Raw genomic sequence first — 23,174 nt, 5'->3', positions numbered from 1 at the left:
CAGTACTTCCAGTATTTTATCAAATGTGACCATGGTCCCTGCAGTGTGTCCCAATAAAGGAGGTGCTAGTTTTGAAGTTTCATTTGATGCAGTGATTTAGCACTTCTGGTGCTAGCAGTTCCAGTTTTGATTCCCTGATGCTACCTATGGTTGCTGCATGTAGGTGTAGAAATAAAAATTTGGGAGTTTAATGGTTATAGATCTACTTAAGTTTTGTAGAAGGTGTGTGACCAAGAGCTGATACTACTGTATACTTTTAGAAGAAATTAGTATTATTTTGTTCTTTATGATGGAGTTTTTTCTATGTAATGATTGCTTTGAGTCCACTGTCGAAGTTATCAAAATACTCAAAGAGCAGAGCTGTAAGCTTTGTGATAGTTACTGTGGATGAGAGGCATGAAAATGTTTTTTTCTTAGCACAGTTGTTAATTGTTTTGATTCCTCTGCTTCACAGCACCAGCTTTCACTACTGCCTGCTTGTTTGTCTTTTAGCAGTTTGCTTCTCCATGTGTCCTCCTACAGCCCTTCAGTTATTGCATAGGTCTAAAAAGTCTAGCTACTGTATGCAGTTCTGCAGTTGTAAAGCCATAGGAATTTGAAATTTTATTTTTAGCTGTGGTCTTGATTATCCTGGACTTTGTGGTGTTCCTCTGCATGACAGTTACAAGAATGTCAAAGATCACCCTGCTTTGACAACAGAAATGCTAGCATTTGCTTAATTAACAATGTGCTAATCTTTGAAAAAACTGGTAGCTTGAAATGCTGATTATTTGTTCGACAGGGAAGAAGGTAGCTGTTCAGATTGGTCTGTGTAGATAGAAAGCAAGAGCTATACGTGTTGGAGTTGTTATCAAACTCATTAAGATAGATTTGCATTGGTGAGAAATACAGTTGTTCCAATTCCATGTCCCTGAAGGGCACGGAGAAGTACAAACCATGCTCTGCTGCATGGCAATCTGCAGCTATCCAGTGTCAGGACAAGGAACTTCTCTTGATTCATCTGCTTCATTCCCCGTTGCTGCTGCTTTCATGCGGTTGAAGTGATGGTCATTTGATCCAACTTGTTTAGAACTGTTTGTGATAAGGCTATGAGAAGTAAAGATTAAAGGGTGAAGTTGTGGAGGTTGCCTGTAATTTTTTTGCCTCCTGCAGATAAACAAGTCAGTGTGTGGGCATTAGAAAAAGGAAATAAGGCAGTGTTCTGATACATTTTCTGAGTTTGTTCAAATAGCTTTTGTACTGCTTCCAAAAACTTGATTGTAACATGGAAATGATTGGATTTTGTTACAGTAGTGGTATAGGAATAGTTCACATTTTTAAATCAATGCCTGCTTAGGCTGGCTATTCCAACACTAATTTCTGCTCTTCTACTCACGTACACTAGATGTACTGTTCATAAGTAACCAACCTAAGATTTGCAGCTAGTCTGTGAAATACCATTTTCAATCTGAGTTGTCTTCTTTAGTTTCTAATGTAACTGTACCTACTCTATCCCAGACCTTCTGACTTGGAGTAGTGCTTAATGGAGTGATTATTTTCACAAGGGAGTTCTATTAATAATTCAATCAGCTTTTTTTCTCTGACTTTGTTACAAGAAGAGAAAGCTTAAATGACAGAGATGAACAGTGTCACCTCTGGGACTAGTATTAGTTTACACTGAAGAAAGGAAAGAGGCTACTTCAAGGAAGATTCTCACTGTGTAAATGACAGGCATATATGTCTTGTATTCATGTCTTGTCTGATCTCCAAAGTGAGAGGGTTAGAGGTGCTTAAAAAAATAAAATCACTGAAGTCTTCATTGCTGTTATTTGTTCTGAGCTAGGTACTCACAATTTGTCTCTGCAAAATGCAATAACTATAAAATACTCAATGAAGTATTTGCTTCTTGTCAGTAGACAGCTACAAACGTGATGGATTAATAAGCACAGTGTAGCTGGCATCCAGAGAAACACAAGAAATAACTTCCTAGAATACAAAGTTGTTCTTGTAAGTGCTTGAATCAGCTGTATGATGGATGTACCAAAAAGCCTAGGGCAAAGGAGGAGGTGTTTGTGCAGAACTGCCCTTTGAGGGGTGGAATAGTTAGACAAGCATTGACTTTCACTGATGTGTTTTAACTGAGCTGCTCAGGCACGTTCTGTGCCTCACAAGCTGGGATTTGTCCTCCTTGGAGTTAACAGCGAGTGGCTCTGCATGGCTGCATCTGTCTGCTGAAGAGGGGACAGCAGTGTGTGATGTCATGAGTTTGGTAATATACCGGACAATCTTTGCTCTTTAATTCACCGTGGAATGCAGCAGAACCTTGCTATTTATATTAGACTAGCGTAGAATTCAAATATGCAGGTCTAGAAGACTGTGTCTGGAATACAAAATCTTCTTGGACTATGTGCATCCTGAAGCTTAACTCTCTATCGTGCCAGGTGATCTCTCCTAATGATTTCCTTTCCAAACACCCTGTTCAGTTTAATCCCTTTTTCCCCCCCTACATTATCCCTTCCTCCCTGCTGTTTCTTCCCCATGTAGTGTTCTGTGTTCTTGAACCATCTTAAGACTAGCACTTAAGGTATATTCAGGCCTATTGAGCCTGTAAGGATGTTTCTGGTGCTGTTAAACACACATTTCCCCAAGGTTTAAGTCCAGAAAACATAGATCTTAGAGTTTAAACCCTTTGACACCAGGAGGTAATTTCCTCTCTGCCATACCGGGAGCTCACTGTTCCATCTGTAATACAGTTGAAGGCTATGGAAGAAATTATGTCAAAATAGAGTAGCTTTTATGTGTAAGTAAAAGACTGGGAATGTGTGTACTTCTTAAAAAAATAAAAGAAAAAAAATAAAAAGTTTTTGTGTAAAAAACACTGTGAAAAGGGAAGTGAAATTTCTGTGGAGAAGAAAGTAGTAATAATAAGTTAACAGAATTGTCTTTAAATGGATTTCTAGTGATCTATCAGCTGTTTATGAACAGTGACATGAAGGGAAAAGCTTGAGATTTCACAGTGTGCAGAACAAATGTGTCAGTTTTTAAGTGATTGTCTCATAAAATTGCAAGGTGGCACCGAGCAAGGCAGGTTTATGGCAAGGCGGTTGCCTCTAAAAAATGTCTTTGAATGCTGGCACAAATAGAACTGGCAGAAATGGTTATAGCATTTGTCTGTTGGAGACTGAAGCTAGGTTAATCAATAAATCTGTCTTTGAATTTCAGTGTGACACTTGCTATGATTGTAGCTCAGAAATGGCTGTTGGCTGGGAGCGCAGACCCGTTCCCAAAGCAAACGTGCCCTCTGCAGGGCACTGCGAGAAATGCGGCTCCTGCACGAGTGTGCCCAGAAGGGACAAAGCAAGGTATCTCTCGTGTAGGATGAGTAAATAAATGACTCTGAGATGTAAATTAAAGCAGAAGGAAAGCCGATGTGACAGCCACACACACGATAACACCAGGTTCTGCCTTCCAGCCTCACCTCCCTCATTTTGTTTGCTGCTTTTGCTTTAGTATGTTTGCCTCTGTTTTGAGGTTGTTTTGATAGGGTTTTTTTGTCTTCTGAATAACTGAGTTTTCCTGGCCTGAACTATCAGGAATAGAGAGTGTCCATAGACTGGCTTCTAAATTCTTGGTGCTTTCTTCCTAGTCTTTCCGGTACTGCAGTGCTCCTTAATAAGATTTTGCTCACCTGATTTATGGAATGTAGAATACAAAGGAAAGCAGTGGAGAAGTAGAGAAAAAAAAAAACACAAAAAAAGGGACAACGGAAAGTTCAGATGGGAAGTAGAAAGAAGTAAATAATGGAAACTAAATATGGAGGTGAAAGAAAAGAGAGGGGCTGGCAGATAACTTTTAAAAGTTGATTATGAATGTGACATCTCAGAAGTAGTCACTGGAACTGAAGAAAACACCACCTCTGTCTCTACGTGAGAAACAGCACAAACCAGTTAGTGATTTTTTGGTAACAATATTACCACTTTTAAAAATGAATTGATTATATTAAGTTTACTGAGAGTAGTATTCATGTCATATTCTGCTATCTAACTACAGAAAAGGAACAAAACCCAGTTTAATGAGACTTCTGTTTTCATGGCTCTCCATAAAACTAGAAGCTAGAAAGCATTTGAGTCATCTGAATTAAAGCCACTATTGAGAGAGAGCCTCAAAGCTGCTTAAGTGAATTTTGTTTTGGGAGTGACAGATCAGGGGAAAGTAGAAAGTAGGCAGGATTAGGATGTCTAAAAAAAAAACTCATGGCGGGGGTGAGAGAGGTGTAGCTGATCCAAATGTATCAGTTAAATCATTGCATTGCATTTTATATGCTCATATTAGCACTGACCAGATGTGTGTGCTTGATATGGTGGAAGTTGCAGTTAGATCCATCTCTGGATAAAGACCTCTGTGCCACAGCCCTGGCTGTTCAATTGAGTGTTATCCCAACTATCTAAAATATATTACTACTTTTCTGCAGGCTTGAGGGTATTAACTTACTATTTGCTCTCTGTGGTTGTTCCCATATAAATAAAATTTGTTTCCTAAAATGTTCATAAAAAAGAACGAAAGACGATTGCTGGTACAGCCAAAGTAAATGGATTTTCTAAATGGCATTGCTTACTCATGCTGAAAGCTCTTGTGGCATTTAAGTGCTAACATCTGATGTAAAAAATGGCCAGTAGAAACCCATTTTGAGTGTTAAAAAAGTATGTTTTATGAGTGCCAGAAACCTAGAGTTGGATAATCTTGATCTCACTGTGTGCTAGCACATTTATTAACTACTTCTTTACACAGTGAAGTGCACACCTATTAATGTTCTTAACCAAGACTTGTGCCACTGCAGTTAATTACAGCCAGGACAGAAATAGGCTTCCTGTATTCTGCCGGGCTCTTTACTGACTCTTATTTCCACTTCAGGCTATGAAATTCACTGGTGACACATGTTTAAATGGGTGAGTCTGCAAAGTGGCATTCCCAAACCCTGTTCATACCTCCACAGTTCTGTTTTGCACTGATTAAGCATGGCTTGTTTATGGCAAGAGGAAGTCTGAAAGTTCATGGATACTGTGCTTGTGAGGAACAGGGTGTGGAAAAGAACTTGTAGAGTGAGAAATAGTGGCTAAGAAACGTGAGAGAGGAAGTTATTACAGATAAACAGTCTTAAATGGACTTGGGTTTCCACACTGTAGCACAAAAGAGCTACATGGCAAGCCTGAGGTTCCATCTCAGCCTGTATCAGACCTTTGTTGTTCCTCCCCTGCCTGTTGGTGCTGTGAAATAATTCTGGGACCATTATTTTATTTGAGAACTTTGTTCTGCAGTCTTTTGTGTAGTTTTTGCTGATTCATAATGGGAATTTGGCTGTGTGTGGGCTGTAGGATCAGGCCTCAAGTTATTAGTAGATTTTTTTCTTTGTAGTACGGTTTTCGGAAGATCGAAGTGCACTTAGGAGACGAAGTGGTGTCACTGACTTTCTGTAGGTTTGATAATATACTTAGCAATTTTAGACAATTCTGCTCTTGGTCACCATTTGAACGGGAGCTGTGCGGGCAGATCGGGTCATGCCTGAGCACATTTAGGTAAATTAAAGGTTTGACTTAAGTAATTAGTGATATAATATGAGAGCATAAATTAAGTGCTGAACTTAGTCATTCTAGAGCTGCTTAGATGCTTCTGGAAATCTGAATTTGAAGATGGAATCCAAAAAGGTTCAGAAGGCAGATCTCAGGAAGCAAGTGTACATGCTGTGCAGAAGCAGAAATTTGTACTTGTGGTCCCCAATAGGAAGAAATGGGCATACAAATTTAACTAAGTGGGATCTTGGTGAAGTGACTTTGAGTGTGACACATGGGAGACATTTGTGATGAAGAAAGATGTGTTCTAAAACCACTTTACTAGCAGATTTATTTTAAACAGAAACTTGCAGATCTTATTCCCTGAGGAGAGGTGGTCAGTGTTGGTTTACCATTTGATCTATGACTGCAATAGCAAACCACAGGTAGATTTTTATTAATTCCCACTAATTATCCAGCAGTTCTGGGAGCTATAGATTTCCATCTGTGAAGATAATTGCCTGTGTCACAATGAAAGATCACTGCAAAAGAAGCATTTCATTCCTTAAATAGTCGATTAATACGTGATTTAAAATACCATAGTTTGCACATGACTGGTATTTCAGAAAAGGTTTATACCTGTTTAGGTACTATAGGAAAACTGTTAGAGTATTTTTTACAAAATAAGAGCCTTATAAAAATCTCTGTACCTTACTTTCCCTTCTAAATAAAGTGATGTAGAGTCTCCTAAGAAGCAACAGTTTTGGGCACTTGGCCATGCCATCAGCTTATACTAGGAAAAACATGCATTACAAAGGCCGTGCTAACAGTACAGGTGTGTCTCTGTCTTTGACATGTTCTTCCTAATTTCATTTAACTTTTCCAACGTCTTTCAGGTAAGGCCAAATGCAAAAAGTCTATCTGCTCTCTGGTGTAACAGCTACTTCTCCCAGTGCGGTGTTGTCTCTAACACCAAACTGAGTTTATTCCAAGATATTAGCAGGAATGACTGAAGTGCTTTCATTAAGTCACAATCAATCACAGAAAGAATGTAATGTTTTGTCTTGGACTGCCCAGGTCTCTGTCTGCCCTTCTTGGGTGGTGCTGCTTTATGTGGCATCTGTGGGCACAGGCTGCAAAAACAGCTTCTTGCAGATGAAAAGAACCTTGCAAGATTTTTGTCTCTGTTTTTTTTTGTCTTGGCATTGATTGATATTACTGGGATTTTTTTTTTATGTCTACCCAAGAGGTAAATGTAATAAGCATAGATCGTTAATGACAATATCAGTTGGTGAGACTGATGGTACAACTTGCCCCTCTCTCTGATGAGGCTTAGCTTACAACTGATACAACAATATGTTTGGTTGTAGCCATTACAGTTTAATGTTTTGATACTTTTTCCTTCCCATCTGAGATAATTCCTAATGTAAGATGTAACTGTACTGGAGAGCATAGCTACAACATCTTTGCTATTTTTACCACCCTTATTTTGCTCCTTGCCCTTTCTCCCATTTTTGTTTAACTTCTTTGTTTGCTACTGCTACAAAAATGAAATTAATCACCCATCTCATTTGTAGGTGCAGGGAGTAATAAGTACATTGAAAAGCAGCCTAAGAAGTGGATTTGGGCTGGTGTCATAGGCACCTATAGCTATGAGATGACTTTTTGTGTCCTGCAGGATGTCCTTGTAAATGTTTCTAATATTAACTGTTTTGGCTTTTGCTTGTTATAAACTTCCATGTAAAGAATCACTGGGATAGTTCCCTCCCACTCCCCACACTGCAGCTGAAGATGAATAAGAAATTTTATGCTTGTGTTAAGCTTTGTAGCTGGATTTACTTGCAAAACACACCTGACATGCATTTGTAATTATAAAAGGTGTAATGATTTTTTTTTAATGGAGTGGAAAAGATGAGCAAATCTCAGCTCCAAAAGTACATTTAAATCCCTTCTATCTGGAAACCTTTCAAATTGCTCAGTACTTTAAAAATGGAGTGTCAGCTTGCTGTCAGGGCATGATACAGAGTGGGAAATTGCTGTCTCTCGCCTTCTGCTCTCAACTGTATTAGGCAGGCTTTCTGATTCAAGACTTTACATCTGTAATAGGAGAGTTAATCACAGGCCTATTCTACATCTTTTTCTAACAAAGTAGAAATTTTGTATGTTAAATTAGAGATGATAATGTAATTGTAATCTTGATCATAATAGAAAAATACATCATCCATCAGCACATTCTTGTTTGGATCTAACTCAGGTCCTCAGATCTCATAATAAAACCTATCAGGCAATTACTTCTGCAGATGCAGATGACCATCCTTGTATCTTGCTTGGCTTTGGTGGGCATCTCTCTGTTCAGGGACAGTCCCAGCTCACAGTGCAACTGGGTGACAAATGACTTCCCGTCGTAGTCATTTCACAACCTGCTCAACAGGCAACCTGGAAGTTGGGCTTTCCCTTTGACAGGTAATTTTGTCTTTCTCATAACTGACAAATATGTTTGGAGTGTTACTCTCCTATAAGTTATTTTTAAGTTCTAATTTGAGTCAGAAAATAAGAATCTAATTTGTCCATGGGTTAATGAATGTCTCTCCTGTTGGTTACTCTGGGATGCCATTAGGACTGAGTTTGGTACATAATGTCAACTCTAGCAGCTACAATGACAGGAGGCAGATTACAGACAGATAGATACAAGGGTTGTACCCAAATGTGGTCTGCAAGCTAGCTGAAAGGAATGTCACGGAAAATTTTGGCTGTTTGTGAAAACAGACATGCCTCTGTAATTTTCCCTTCATTTTGGTCCTACTTGCACTGGAGGTTCCCTGTGGGTCCAGTCTTGTGGCCACTGGAGTAACTGCAAAATCACACTCAGGCTGGTCAGGTCTTTGGTCATCTCTTTGTCTCACTTGCATAGAAGGATCTTCTTTTAGCTGTCAGGTATGCTCACCTACTTATCTCCATGACTTTACATGACTTACTTACCTACTTTTATGATCCATAAGTCATTCTCTCCCAAAACTTATTTGTGCTAACTTTCAGCCATGCTGCTTCAGTGTGTTCTGATAGCTGAAGTTATACCTTTGGGGTTAGTTTATTTTTCCTTGGGGGCCAAAGCCTGAAGCTCAGTGGGAGCTCCCAGGTACAAATTGGTTATTAGGAAACAACCATTTGCTCTCCTAATTGACTAAGGTCCCAGAGCAAAGCTTGCTCAAGGTGGGACAATTCTGCTCATTGGCTTGAATGTACTCTAGAGAAGGGGGTGATGTTTGAACATGGTGACATGAGGGAAAGCCAGTTGTAGTTAAAACTTCAGTGTTGTTTTATATCTTGTATTGCTTTTAAACTTATATTTAATCAGAAACATTATATTTTCAAGTTCCTTAGTACTTCATGCATTTTGTATAGTTAATTCAGTGTACCTTGTCTGAAATACCTGCTTTTCACAAAATGTACAAATTTGGTACAACTACTTGTTAATTACGCATGTCTGAGTTTTAATGATGTTGTTGATTGGTTAGAATTTCCCAAACCATATGCACAGCTCTCTGTGGGAACTGGCACTCTGAAACATATCATGTCTACAGTAATTTCCTAGGGAATACTGGGAATGTTTTTGTAGGCAACTAGGCTGAAGAATTTCTGTATTTTATTCATTTCCTACAAGTACTGTGCAGCACTTAAGCATAAGAGCTTCAGCTCTTTGTGAATATTTGTCAACCAAGATAAAATGTACCACTCTTCAATTCCTCTTCCACCCCCATATATTTCAGAATCAAGCCCTGTCTGCGAAGGATACTTGTTTTTCTCATATTATTTTAAACCTAAAATGCTCAGCATATTTATAACTAGAGGTTGCAACTGAAGCAATACTCTGGGGCTTATGAAGTCTTTACAGAACATGAATTCTTCAGAGTACTGATATTTTGTTTCTGCAGGAGTTGCTACTTTATTAAAAAAACAAAGGGAATAAAGAAAAAATTTTGAACTTTTTAAGCAATCAATTTTTCTTACTATCAGCACTTATTCTTGCTCCAATTAATGATGTTAATCATGACCAGGATAAATTACAGATGATATTTCTGTAACAAAAATTCCATTCTCCCACCTCACCTTCCTCCCCTGCCTCCCAACCTTGTTAAGAAGTTCTCCTGACTTGGTTTTGCCAGTGTATATTTTTACTCTGATCAGAGGCATTTACTGGAGCTATTAAAAGCTACTGATGATGTTTTGATCTGTTTTTGGGTTTGTTTTTATTTTATTTTTATTTGGTTTAAAATAGATTGTCTTAGTTTATATAAAATGAACCATTTGGTTCTGAAAATACGATGCCTTTTAAGTAGCTCAAGTGCCCAGAATACCTACTTTTTCCAGATGATGTCCAATTCTATATAGGTAGAAAAACAGTATGAACCATTTAAACGCTCGGTGGTAAATACCTTAAATAAAGCAGCTTTTGAGAACTGTCAGTGTTACTTTTGAAGGCCCTAAAGCAGATGGAGACTTCTGTAAACCAAACGCTCAGATATTCTGAGCTGATACTGATCACGGTGGTCAGTTTTAAAATCCTTTGCAGTCAGTTTTAGCCAGTCAAATTATGAACCTAATTTTGTTAGTATTAATGGTTTCTCATGAATGACAGCATGCAGTAAAACTCATCAAAAGGAATTCTGATAAAACTGACAGTCTGGCAAAATAATAATTTCTATCAAGCTGGTAACAATCCAGTAATATTGTATGTGGAGGTTCAGTTCTGGGCAATGTTTAGACAATACTGAACGTTAGAAACCAAGAAGATGAGGTGGTGCAGCTGCCTGTTACTGGTGCTTGCTCCATTTGGGGGAATTTGGAGTAAGTTGGCAAAACCCTGGGGATGTCTGCACTGCAGAGGCTGCGTTGCAGTTGTGTTGCTTTGAGGATGTTCCTGTGTTAGCTGTGTTCTCTGCCTTTATGATGGTCGCTTATGACTGAAAATGCCTAAGGTCTGTAGAGCAGAGAATGCTGTCCTGACTTTAGGAACCCAAAGTCAGTGCTTGGAACTGAAATGTCACCCACTTTGTTCACCGAAGTGGTGCAGTGTTCACTCCTTAGAATCAGCCATTTGACATAGCAGGGACAACTGACTGTTAAAAGTGCTTTGTTTCTTTTTGGTTGGTTTGAACTCATTCAAGATTCTTGTGGTGCATATTTCATGCATTTACTGAACACATATGTACAAGCCCCCTTTTCCTCTGTGTACGTGTTGTGTGTGGCCATGCCTGCCAGGCCCCAGGCTGCCGTATCCTGGCAGAGCTTTCCTGGAGCTCAGTAGGCATCTCTGACTGATGCTAGATTCCAAAATTTATCAGATAGACATATAGAACATAGCTAATTTCTTGTGTCTTATCCTTAGCACAGTTTTATTTCAATATGTTTTTTAAAACTTCATATGATCTTTGATGTGATCTGCAGTCACAAATTGATTTGCAAGTAATGTATCCCTTTGAGATTTTAGTTTTCTTTCTTTTCTCCACTGTTCTTCACAGAGTAGTTGCATGAAAATATTCAGTATGTTAAAATTCTAGTATTTACAGCACTTCGTAGAGCTCTTAGAGGTGTACAAATATGATGCTTTTTCTCAGCTTCTTGTAAGGAAAAATAGCTTCGCAAGCTGCTTCTGTGCAAAACCACATGCAGTAAACATCCTTGTTATGGTCTTAATTTATGAAGGCACCAAGCCTATTGCAGTGTGTGATCTATAAAGGCATTAAAAAGTTCTTTAAGTGAGTTCATCTTCAAGTGGATGCTTGAGGAAAAAGTAGGATAAAGCATTATTCCTGTTCTACAAACAGAACCTGAAATGCGTGAACTTAATTCACTAACTGTATTGGGAATTGAGGACAGAATTAGTAACTAATTAGACTTTCTAAGTACTGGAGAAGCACTTTACTGGCAAGTTCTTCTTTCTTACCACCTTCTTTATTTGAACGTTTTCAGGTAGATTTCCAAAACATAAATAGTTGTAGTAGTTTCAATAGAAACATCTATTTATGTAATGAATTTTGTGGGTTGATGTACATGTGATTGCATTGGTAGCTGCAACTCTTGAGTATGTTATAAATTTATAATGATGCCTTTAATTATAAGAAACCCAAACTGCAAAATTCCCCATTACTTTTTTAGTTCTGCAGTAAAAAGCCTGCAGCCTGTACATCTTATCCTTTCCTACACTTGATTGTCTATTAACAGTCACTGTTTTTGTGACATTTTAATGATAGAACTCTTAAATATAATTTGCCTTAAAATATACAGAGACAAAGAATGTGCAAACATTAAAACAGGAATGTTTTTGGTAGATTTACTGTATATTTTTTAGCCTGCAGTTTTCAGCTCTATTAATAAAACATTGCTGATTTTTTTTTAAATAAATTAATTCAGCTGTAAGAAGCTTATTTCAGAAAAAGCTTGTCTTCTTGGTTACAAGGTTTCCTGTCGAAACTGTACCAAGCTGTTAGAAGTACAGTTCACTGGTTTAATGGCAATCTTTATCCTCACAGATGTTATATGCATAGCAAGTAGGGAAAAGGCAATTCAGGATCAACTTTGAGATAATTTAATTTCCAGCAGTTGTGAAAAAAATTCAGCGTATACTTTATGTGAAGGAGAAGTGTTGTGTGTGATCCAAATCCTGTAGGAGTTAATTTTATGGCATTTTGTATAGGGAAGAGTCACCTTTCTGATCACCAGAGCAGGTATTTTCAGAGAGTATTTTCTCTTTATTGGCTCATTTCTCTTTATTGGCTTTGTATATTGCCTTATTTAGATAGAAGGGAAAACATATTACAGATTTTATATCTTTATTTACTGGCATGCAACGGGTTTTGTTTGCTAACAAGCTGAAGGTAATGCGGTGATTGCTGGAAGAAAGAAAGGTAAAAACTGAATTCTGTCTGAAAGAGTTCTGAGTTTTAGCACTGATGTGAAAACCTGACATTGGGTGAATTAGCACTGGGGGAAGTGTTGATCTGGAAGAGAAACGGACTTGCCAGAAAGGAAGCTGTACATGTCTCACATGTTACAGCATCACCAGCAGAAGATTTTTGCCTCATCACATTTTTAAGGGGATCTGACAGCTCCTCTCTGTCTACTTCTGTTACACAGTGTATAAAGTTCAAGGCTTCTAAAGCGATGTGCTATGCATATGAAATGTTATTTCTTTCTACAAGCTAGTTTTAAAAATGACCATCTCAATGTCAGCATTTCAAAACAGTTTTGAAACTTCCAGCAAGTTTCTGAAACCATTCAAGTTGTGGAAGAGTTAGATTTGTTTGGGTGTGTTTTTTGTTTTGTGGACTACAGTTTGGTTGGTTTGTTTGTTTGTGTTTTGTTTTCAAGAGCAATGTTCTTACTTTCATTAGTCTTTTCAGAGAAGTTCCAGAAATACACTAAATGTGTGATGATCAAAGCATGTAGAAAGAGAATATGTATGTGGATCTGTAATGAAAGCCATCTCTGATAAGGTGTATCTTGTCAGATGAGAATTAGCTAATCGATCAAGCTCTTAAACCCATTTAAAAATCCTCATCAAACTTGAAAAAAAGAGAAGCCTTTATCTGAGCAGATTCTTCTGTGATTTGGAACTTAGTTTGTTTAGGAAGTAATAATGTTTAGTTTACTTAATGTTGTTTCCAATGCTCACACTTGATTTTAAATTAAATTAAATTAAATACAGTATATATTTGAATTTCATATTAGAAATTGTAATGTTTTTCAGTTAGAAGATCCTAGTGTTGTCACATTCCAAGCGTTAAGCAAGTGTGGTCACATAATTCAAAAGATTTTGTCACAGGCAAGTGTGTCAAAGCTTGTTTGGCAACATTCAGGGAGTTGCTATATCATGAGTTGCTCACTGAATTTGAGGTGAGGAGGACTTCTCGCTTTTCAATGTGCTGAAAACAAGATCAGGGTTTTGTTTGTCCTCAGAACACCTCTGTTTTAGGGAAGCAGTATGCTGAAGTAGGGCTGGAGAGAGACAAGGGTTGCTACACCTTATCTTCCACAGAAAACTCCACTTTGGCTGCTTCTGTTCTGTGCAGCTCCCAGCATAATTTGTAGCTGCAGCATAGCCAGACTATGGGCAGAGAAGTCGGTTCCTTGGGTGGCAAAATGGTTCTAGTCTCATCTGCTTGTGGTTGCCTCTGCCAGCCCCAGGCTGCTGCTGCTGTGGGTGACAGGTTAGGTATAGGTGAGCAGCACCCTGGGGTGAAAGCAGCCTCTTCCAGCAACTGTCACAGGCTGCCTGCATGGTCATAGACCTCTCAGAAGCTGGAACTCTACCTGATGTTGCTGTGGCCTGAAGCAATCAAAATTGAAGACTGCAAAAACAGTTCTGTGTTCCACTTTTGTTCAAAATGTCATCATACATGCAACAATAATTATATGTAGTAACAGCTAGCTAGAGAAGGTGTGTTCACTTTGACATTAGTATTTGCTGATCTTCAGATGATTTCATGATGGTTTAAATTAGGCTTCATAGTCCGTTTTTTTCATAGTCTGCATCTTTTTCAGTTGACAGTGTTACAGCAAAAGTTTAGATGAACAAGCATTTTGATGCTTTATCCTTCTAACAATGCCTAATAATTAAGTATCAAATACAGAGTTGTGAAAAGTTAGGAATAAAATGATGTTAAGCTGGATTTTTTAGATCCTCAGAAATAATTTCTATACTCTTACTACATAAGCTTGAGTATTGCATCTTTGTCATAGCGTTGGGAAAGTGAAGAAAATGGGTTTTTTTCAGTACTGTCTTGCCTTGGGTCTTTTTGCTTGAGGTTCATCTGAGAACACTGGATTTCAGCAAGGATATCCACTAGACAGCTCTCTGACAAGGTGATACCCTACCCGCTGCTGCTGTGATAACTGAGTTTCAGCCTGACCCCAGTTGAGCCATCAGTGGAGCAGCCCATCTCTAAATGAACTGTGTAGCCTAAAATGTAGCTGTTGCAATCTGTTACTCCTCAGTGGCGCTACCAATGGGGACCCCAGTGATGGACTGCACTCAGGCTTAAGAAAGGTGTCATTTCACAGTGGAAATCTGCAAATTATTGGAACAGCAGAAATTCCTCAAAAGAAAGCTACACATCATGGGCAGGGAAAAAAAAAAAGACTCAATATATTCAGAAAGCGGAGTTTAAAGTTTATGGTGCTTCAGATTATGCAGCACTGACAAGATGGAGATGAAACTCGGAGTGGGACTCAACTCAAAACCACACATTATGTGTGAAAATGTAAGCTGAAGTCTAAGGTGTATCTTTTCAACTTCCTTATTTGCAAGGTAATTTTAACATTAAAACAGGCAGTGCATTTTTGTTTCATCCTGCAAAAATTACTAGTGTGCCTTAGGCATATTAGCTTGTGCTAGAAACAAGTTTCTAGATTTACAGGTTTTGGAAGAAGTGCAACATTACTTGGTGTTATCCTGAATGTAAACATTTCCATTAATTAAGACAACCACTGAAAAAATATTTTGATTGCACAAAGCTCTTTGGGAGCAGATTAACAACTTTTACTCCCTTATGGTGTCCACCTTTTCATGACACGACCACACAGAAAAATCAAAAACTTAACTGAGGGACTTAGTACCTGTGTAATCATCTTGGCAGGGACATTAAAACTTATGTCATTGATGGCCAGCTCCACTGCTTTGTTCATCCACACAGACTCCTGTGCTTGTACCTGGGTGCTACACAGATGAGTTAAAACAGCCACAGAGTTGATGAGTCGCTGTAAATGAATGCTTGGGCCCCAACTGAGAGAGGGAGTTTATCTTCAAACGGGGTTCATTAGAGTTTCCACTGACAGTGGAAGTCCCTGGTGCCTTTCTAGCCCAGGTTGTTTCTGTGCTGAAGGTTTCTTTTGTTGCTCTTGGTGCTGTACCCGGTCTTTGTGCAGATTTGTGATGATTGCTGTAGATGGCAGCAGAAGCTAAATAAAATACAAAGATTTTAAAAATTAATTAAACCCCTCTCTGCTGCTGCCCTAAGTATTTTTTTCTCTTGGTGCTTGCCAGCTGTTCTTGAGGACTGAAGCAATTATAGGCAGAAGCCAACTGAAATAAATATGGAATTACAGTTTCACTCAGTTGGGGTTTTTATTCTGTCTGAGGCTGTGTTGGTTCTTGGTGTAATCTATCTCAGATACTAAAAGCCAGTTTTAAAGCTCTCCTGATAATCCCTGAATTCCTCCTTTCTTCAGTACATGCAACTGGTGTCAAAAAAAGAGCAGCAGCAATTAGGACAAATGATGAGGTCTAAGGGACCACTTCCTCCCCTGTAATAAGGCTGCTGTTTTCTTAGGTTTTTTTTTTTTTCATGTCCTTCCTTCCTCCTTTAGAACACTGACTGGCTGTAATCCGTGTCCTTGGGTGTCACCTCCTCTCAGTGTGCAGAACACGTAAGGAAAAAATTTATAATGTGACATCATGCTAATTAGCTGATAATAAGACAGCTTATTTCCTCTTCCCAATATCTTGCTATGAATGAGATGCACAGGGGACTCTCAGGACAGGCATTGGCCTGCAAGAAGTATTTAGATTATTTGGAATAGTGCACTGACTTTTAATGGAAAATTACTCCCAACATTAAGTTTATTACACAAAACAGTAGATGACTTTTGAATAATGAAAGGGAATAAAACCAAATGATTGTGTGAACTTGAAAGTGGGTTTTAGGGGCAAGCAATAAATAAATGAACCAAAAATCCATATATGACTGGCAAAACTGCTTGAAAAGAATGAGCTGTGATAGCTAGGGGTCTTCAGTCTTTGTTTTTACTCTGAAAACCATAAAACTCAATTTTCTGCATGGCAGACATAAAATTAGGCAAAATACAGTGCAGTAAAGTGATGCTGTGCTTCTGAAATATTTCTGAAATACCTTTATTAAGAAAAAAAACTACAGGAAAGTGTGGAACTGCTATTTAACAATAGTGTTCAATATATGATGGTGGGCACAAAGCTCTGGGTATTAAAGTTTATGAATGTATTAATGCAGTGCTTTGGGGGAATTAAACTTTAATATTGATGATAAACCTACCATAATAAAATGTGGGGAGAGCAAGAGTAAATCTCTTTGCAAAGTCCCCAAACTATTTAAATAACTGCATGCAAGCTACAGCATCTCCGGAGATATATTAAAAATGAACTTCTGCATAATCATATGCATACAAATGTACATTGTGCAGAAAGAGGGTTTTTAGCAGACTTGATTTCTGCCCTGCAAAAGATACTGTCCCAAGTGACTATTTCTTTTAAGTGATTGATCTCAAGCATTGATTCCACAATATTTCTCTCAAGATACGCATCACTCGCTACCCAGAGTACATACCAGTGGCAGAATTTCTGTTGACTGCTTTGAAACCGTGTAAGACTTCAGCAGTGGATTTTAATGCCAGTCTGACATTGTTATTTTTAGATAACATCATGGAAGAGATATTCTAACTGCTTAAATTGTGAAATGTTGAAGAGATAGAGGAAGCTGTAAGCTTCTGTGATCTGGAATGCAGCATCAGAATTTTGTCAAACAGATATATTGAAAAAAATCACAAACTCATGCTTCTCATCAAGCAGGAGGAGAAAAAAGTAATTTTCAGATAGCCATTATGACAAGTAAAGGTGTTGGAAAGTTATCCTTGAGCTGCAAGGAGGCAACACTCAAGCTGTTGTTATGGTTTGTGTGCAAGAGCACTGAGATGCTAACCTAAAAGTTTGTGTGACAAACCCAACAGATTCATACCTTAGAAACGGTTACTGACAAGACCAACTACAGTAATCTGATCATTTTAGGATGTTGCACTGTCTGTTTAGGTATCTGTCAGGTAAGTAGAGGATAAGTGTTCAAGGATTAAGAATCATAGAATTATTCTGAATTATGTGAGAATTCTACTCATGGAGCTACAGATTTCAGAGGTTGTCAGCAGAAGGGTGAGGGAAGCAAACCTGCTCTTCATTCTTTGCTCTATGGGCTGCAGTAGAAGGTATGAAGTTTTATGAGAGGCAAATTGGAAGCATAATAGACTAACCATCAGGGAGAATATTTATGAAAAAGAATGTAAGTTTAAGTGGGAAACATCTATAGAAACCAAAACTGGAGTGGATTTGTTCTAGGGTTTTTGCTTTCAAATATTCTGAGAAGTTGTGAGGCAGGGCCAGTGCCACCTTCTTTGTCTCTATAGGCTTAGCATGGAAAACAATTGCCAGCACCACTCATGCAATAATAATCTCATATTTTTGTCATTTAACTGGAGTCTTGGGCAATATTAGTAGCTGAAGTAGTTGTCCCTATGGAATGGGATTCTCCACAACTGCATTCCAGGAAGGACAGTGGAAGTTGTTGACAGGGAAGAAGTAAGCAGTTAGGTTCCCCACTCTTGCATGCTTTCTGAGGTGGTTGTTCATTTGTTGTTGTTTTGTTTTGTTTTTTTTTTTTTGTCAGCACTAAGTCCAATAAAGGCCTTTTGATATCTGTCCTGGGTTTGCAAACACTGTGAACATATTAACGTATACTGGGTTGGAATGGGACCTCTGGAGATCATCTACTCCAAACCCCATTACGTACTAATGCTCCAGCAACTGTGTCCTTCCTGTGCTGGTGGCCCCAGTGCTGAACACTGCAGCCAACATGATTAAAATGTCTTACAACAGTGAACATTTTAATCATAAATTCATTATTTTTTTCTCTTTTTACTTCATTGAGACAGTATATAATCCTTTTGAACTTCCCTAAATCTGCTAAGGTTTTCTGATTTCTCTTGAAAGGGCTGTATTTGCAGCATCTGCGAAAATTACAGTCCAGAAGACAAACAGTACTTCAAAACTTTGGTGCATAATAGACCTAACAAAAAAGCTTTTTGAAGATGTTAATCTGATGCCATAGCACAATATTGAAGTATTCTATTGCCTTCTTTGGCAGCTTTTATTTCAAAAGATTAACTTGTAAGTGTGGTTTTGTTTATTTCATTATATTGGGTTTTTGTTAGTATTTTATATTTCTCAGTTCCTGCAACTGTGGTATATTCTGGTACCTGTAACAAGCTGAGCTGTGCAGTCTCTGAAGAATACCCAGTGCTCTACACATGTCTTAGCATAGTAAAATATCTTGCTGTGGTTAGATCACCTTTTTGGGAGATGTCCTAATGACCTTCCAAGTCAACAAAATGGCTAGTGGAACATTACAGTCTTTTCATTTATACCTTTGCAAAGAGGGAAGGCATTTCTTAATTGTGATACTGGAAGAAATATATTCTTAATTTCTAGTTAACAGGAAATCCTTAAATCTGATCAATTCAAAGCATTTTGAAGCTGTCACTGCTATTACTGAAGTTAATCAAAACTTACTGCTCTGTAAGAAAAATCAATAGAAAACAAATGAGATCATATAAGTAAGGCTAATTCTGCTGCAGGGCTTCACCCATCAATAAGCAGGAGCCTGACTGCTAGAAGTTTCGTGTGTCCTACCGATGTCTTTATTAATCATCTGAGTGTCAAATCGTGCAGTTACTAAACTTCCTGTATCTGTGTTCTCAGTTACATGGTGGGGTTTTGTGTGGCTTCCCATACCTTGCAAAAGAGTTAGTTGTGAGCTCAAATAAATTTGGATGATTGCATAACACAAAGTGTATAAAACTTAGCCATAGGATCTTTCAGAAATGTCAAAATGCTTTCAATGCAGATGCAGTGTAGGGAGTTACAATTAGATCTGGTTTGAAAGGTCAATTTCTTGGAGACTTCATTCTGAGCAAAAAGTGAAGGGAATCTGCATTCTCACTTGAAGGTAAGTGCTTCAGATTTTCATTTGGAGATACCTTGAATTTTGAGTTTGATCTGTACTAAATATAATTACCTTCTGTCCTGTATTACTGTATTAATAGTATGTAATTATGGAAAATATGTATCTGCATTTACGATACATAATAGGTTAATCTTCACATATGTATATATTCTATCTAAAGTTATAGTGTTTTACATATGTAAATTTTAAAATACATATTAAGCAACTTATATAGTGGTTGCATTTCAATAGAAGGTCAAGCTACAGACTGATTTATGATTAGTGGCAGAACTAGGGAAAATCTGCTTTGTTTTGACTTGGTAGCATGTCTGTACAGCAGTTGTCATAGTAGACAAATACTTGGCAATGCTGTCTGGCGGTGCTGCAGGAAAGTGGACTTAACCTTTGTTCATTCCGTTTGGATTGTCCCTGTGCACACACTGATTAGTTGAACTCAGACTACCCATATTTCCTTTCTGTGAAGACAGTTGATACTCTAGTTCTAGGATACAACATGCATAAATCGCCCTATTTGTGTCTTAGCAATGAACTGGTTTGTTTTGCTTCCTTTCTGCTTCCAAATTAAAAGCATGATCTCCATTCCTTTTTCCCCACAGTGGAATGCCAGGTGGACTGAGCTGCAATTATATGGGTAGCTTGAGGGTCCTTCTTTAGAATGCTTTGTGCTAGACACAACAAAAAATCATATGATTATTTAAAAACAGAAATCCAGCTAAAAATTAGTTGTATTTGGAATAGTTCTTATGTGACTTATTTTTATCCAAATGATATAACATGGTTTATAACATATATTCCCTGGTTTTTTTATGCATTGCATGGCTTACTGGGCAGAAGCAACTTTGTGTGCTGTTGGTGGACTATGACCAAGGAAAAGGGACTACAGCTTTTTAAAGTTTTTGCCCATTTATAGAAGTACTGCTCACATTTAGCAAAGGATTTGGGGACAGTGGAAACAAATTCAGTTAGTGTGCACATTTAAAATGGTTACTCTTTCACTTGTCCTAATTATACAGTTTTGATTATTTTAGGAAATGCATTAAATGGTCTTTTAACTCATTTAAAAGGGGTAAATACACAGATATTTACATGTGTTTTACTGTGCATATAAATGTGCTTTAAGAGCATACTCAATGGAGTGTAACAGTGTCCTCGTAGTCATTAGGAACCACTAATGTGTGGTTAAAAAATAATAATTCTGAAGACCTATTTACCTGATAGATTTAATGGTCCTGATGGAACCATTAGAAACTAAATAACAAAGCTTTTAGAAATATCCTAAATATTTCTGCAAGACCTAATGCTTCCTAAAGAGCTCCATTTATAGTCAGTCTGGCAAGCTGCAGATGCCATTTAAGAAGCCAACGCTATTTGCAGAGTGAAATCATACAGGAATGAATAACCTGGTTATGATGCTTGCAGTCAGCGTGGCATTATGTAATTGTGGAATCAAATAATTTTGCTGAAATGAAGTTGTCTTTTAAAATAATAAAAAGAGAGTCAAGTACAGCTCTTCTCATCACATTATTTAGATGCTGGTTTCTTTCCATTTTCTCCAAGAAGAAAACTTAGGCCCCAGCTGGCAGCAAGTGCTTCTCTGGTAGGCTGAATTCTCTTGGGGGTGGGTGTACTGAAACCATGGCTGCAGAAGCAGAGACAGGTATAGATCATATAGCTACTGATATACCCTGAGAACGCTGGGATTTTTCATCTAAGAAGGTAGGGAGCTCTGTATTATAACAATTTCTTAGAAATTACCAATAATTTATCCTTCCTGATCAGTTTAGGGTGATAGTAGATTAGCTGAGCCATTAGTAACGGCTTCTTTTCTGCAGCCATTGTTCCCTCAGGTTCTGTGTGTGTGTCACCTGGTTCTGTCAAGCTGCACTTAACAAGAGGTGAAAGACAAGCTGTGCCTATGGATAAGCATTGTTCTACAGAACAGTAAGAACTGTGCCACAGAAGGATTGACTCTTCACCTGCCTTTCTTACACCCTGGAGTAGATGTCCAAATGTCGGTTTAAGTTCAGTGTCATCCAAGCCAACTTGTTAATTACCTTTCTGGGCTCTCAGTAGACTCCACCTTGTCCAGCTGGCACTGTAGTAAAGGCATATTTTCCTAAAGCCCTTTTCCTGCCATGGCTTTACTGAAGCACTTCATCTTCAGTATATTTTTCAGAAGTTTGCCATTCTCTTCCAGCACACAGCCTGAACTCCTGTGAAAGGGAAGCTGTATTAAATATAAGGATCACTGTAACCTTAGGGCCGTGATCCATGTAATGAAGCCATGTCCATTTTACTAAATGCACAGAAATGTGAATTCTGCCTTTAAGAACACTTCTCCATGCTTACAAATTTTCTTCTTCAGCTACGGTTCTGTTCTCTTACCACATGAATCATTAAATGTAAACTTTCAGTGAGACTGTACATCTGTATTTCTTGGGAAACCGTGTACTACTTTACAATTTTTTCCTTTGGTAAAACAGGAGGAACTCTTCTAAAAGAATTATCTGACTCCCATTTAAAAGCTCACCTCTGCTATGACACTGGCAATCCTCCTGGTTTGGCTGGACAGCTGGTGTGTTTTGGCAGATGCTTGTTTTACCAGATTTAGTCTCCTTATTGTTTCCCCAACATAATTTTTCTACTTACTGTCAATTTCCCTTTGTGCTTCCAGTATGCAACACAAGTAATGATGCCAACCAAGCACGGTGGAGTCCTGACTTCTGTATTGAGGCTGCTGTGCATTGCTGCTTGTATAAAGGATAATTCTGCAGTCAGTCCTTGGGTGACTTTGCATAGGATGCAATGCTGCTACTCAGGCTTGCTTCACTTCAGTGTTTTGTGACTCAAAAGACACTTGAACCCAGAGACAAACAAGAATTGTTATAGTAATTAAAATTGTTGCTCTAGATATCATGGAGTAGGAGACATTTCTGGTTTTCAGTTCTAACCGAAGAAATATTTCCTTGACAAATAAAGTTATCTAATGATTAATTCATTATGTGCTGTGGTTTTGCTTAAGAGTTAGACAAGCACATTGCAGCTGTTCTAGGGGAATGTACAGATATTTTAGTGGGATTTTGATTTTTAGTTATAAGGCAGGAGTTAGCTATAGTTTGATGTCTAATAATTTATTTTATGTAGGCTATATATTGCATATTCATAGTCTGAAAGTGAATGTTTTTTTTTTTTTTGCTGTGAAAATGGAATGCTTCAGCCACATACTGAGTTGTGTTGGACCTGATACTTAATCTTCCTACATCTGCCTGCTGTCTTTTGCTGATGTCTTGTTGCCAAACAAGGAATCTGGGAATATTTGAATGTGATAAATTATATGTTAATTTAAATTGGGTAATTCACGTTGTGCTTGCAGTGCAAACTGTGTCCCCCCAAGTGAGATCAGGATGGATTCTGACTTTTATTTGTAAGGCAAGAGTTAGCCATCTTACCTCTAGGCTGTAATGTACACAGTAGGAGACCATGCACCATATTTACATTTATCATACTGAGTGTTTTCACGAGGATTGAAAAGATTAGCATTTGTCAGCAGTTTCTGCTGGAAAAAGGCAAAAAAGCAGCTATTACTAATATTACTTCTATTTCATTGGCTAAAGTGAATGGATCCATTTGTGTAAACATGAGCTGAATGTAGTATAGATAGAAATAGCTCCCTGTTAATTGGGTAATTGATATTTGATTGATAAATAAAACTTCTAGCTGAACTACCTCTTGATTTTACTGCTTGAAAAGCATATGTACTGAACAGAAAGGGTTCAGCCCAGTCAGTTTCTAACCTTTATTGTTCTATTGGTTCTGCAATGAGAAAAAC

General features: G+C 38.0%; 1 protein-coding gene across 17 annotated transcripts in view; it reads left to right on the top strand.

Moving 5' to 3' along the window:
* RBFOX1 (RNA binding fox-1 homolog 1) overlaps positions 1-23,174 on the top strand; it is a 1,074,031-nt gene that overhangs the window by 75,837 nt on the left and 975,020 nt on the right. Inside the window, exon 1 of one of the 17 annotated variants that reach the window (XM_051631818.1) lies at positions 2,400-2,420. The exons of the other annotated variants lie outside the window; for them this stretch is intronic. The gene's annotated coding sequence lies outside the window, so the exon portion shown is untranslated. Of the gene's footprint in view, positions 1-2,399; positions 2,421-23,174 lie in introns of those variants that run through there. 17 annotated transcript variants of the gene reach the window in all.

This window comes from Apus apus, chromosome 14 (genome assembly GCF_020740795.1).
Source record: "Apus apus isolate bApuApu2 chromosome 14, bApuApu2.pri.cur, whole genome shotgun sequence".
Classification (NCBI taxonomy): domain Eukaryota; kingdom Metazoa; phylum Chordata; class Aves; order Apodiformes; family Apodidae; genus Apus; species Apus apus.
Note: the sequence above shows the minus strand (reverse complement) of the source record. Positions and strands in the feature narration are given on the sequence as shown.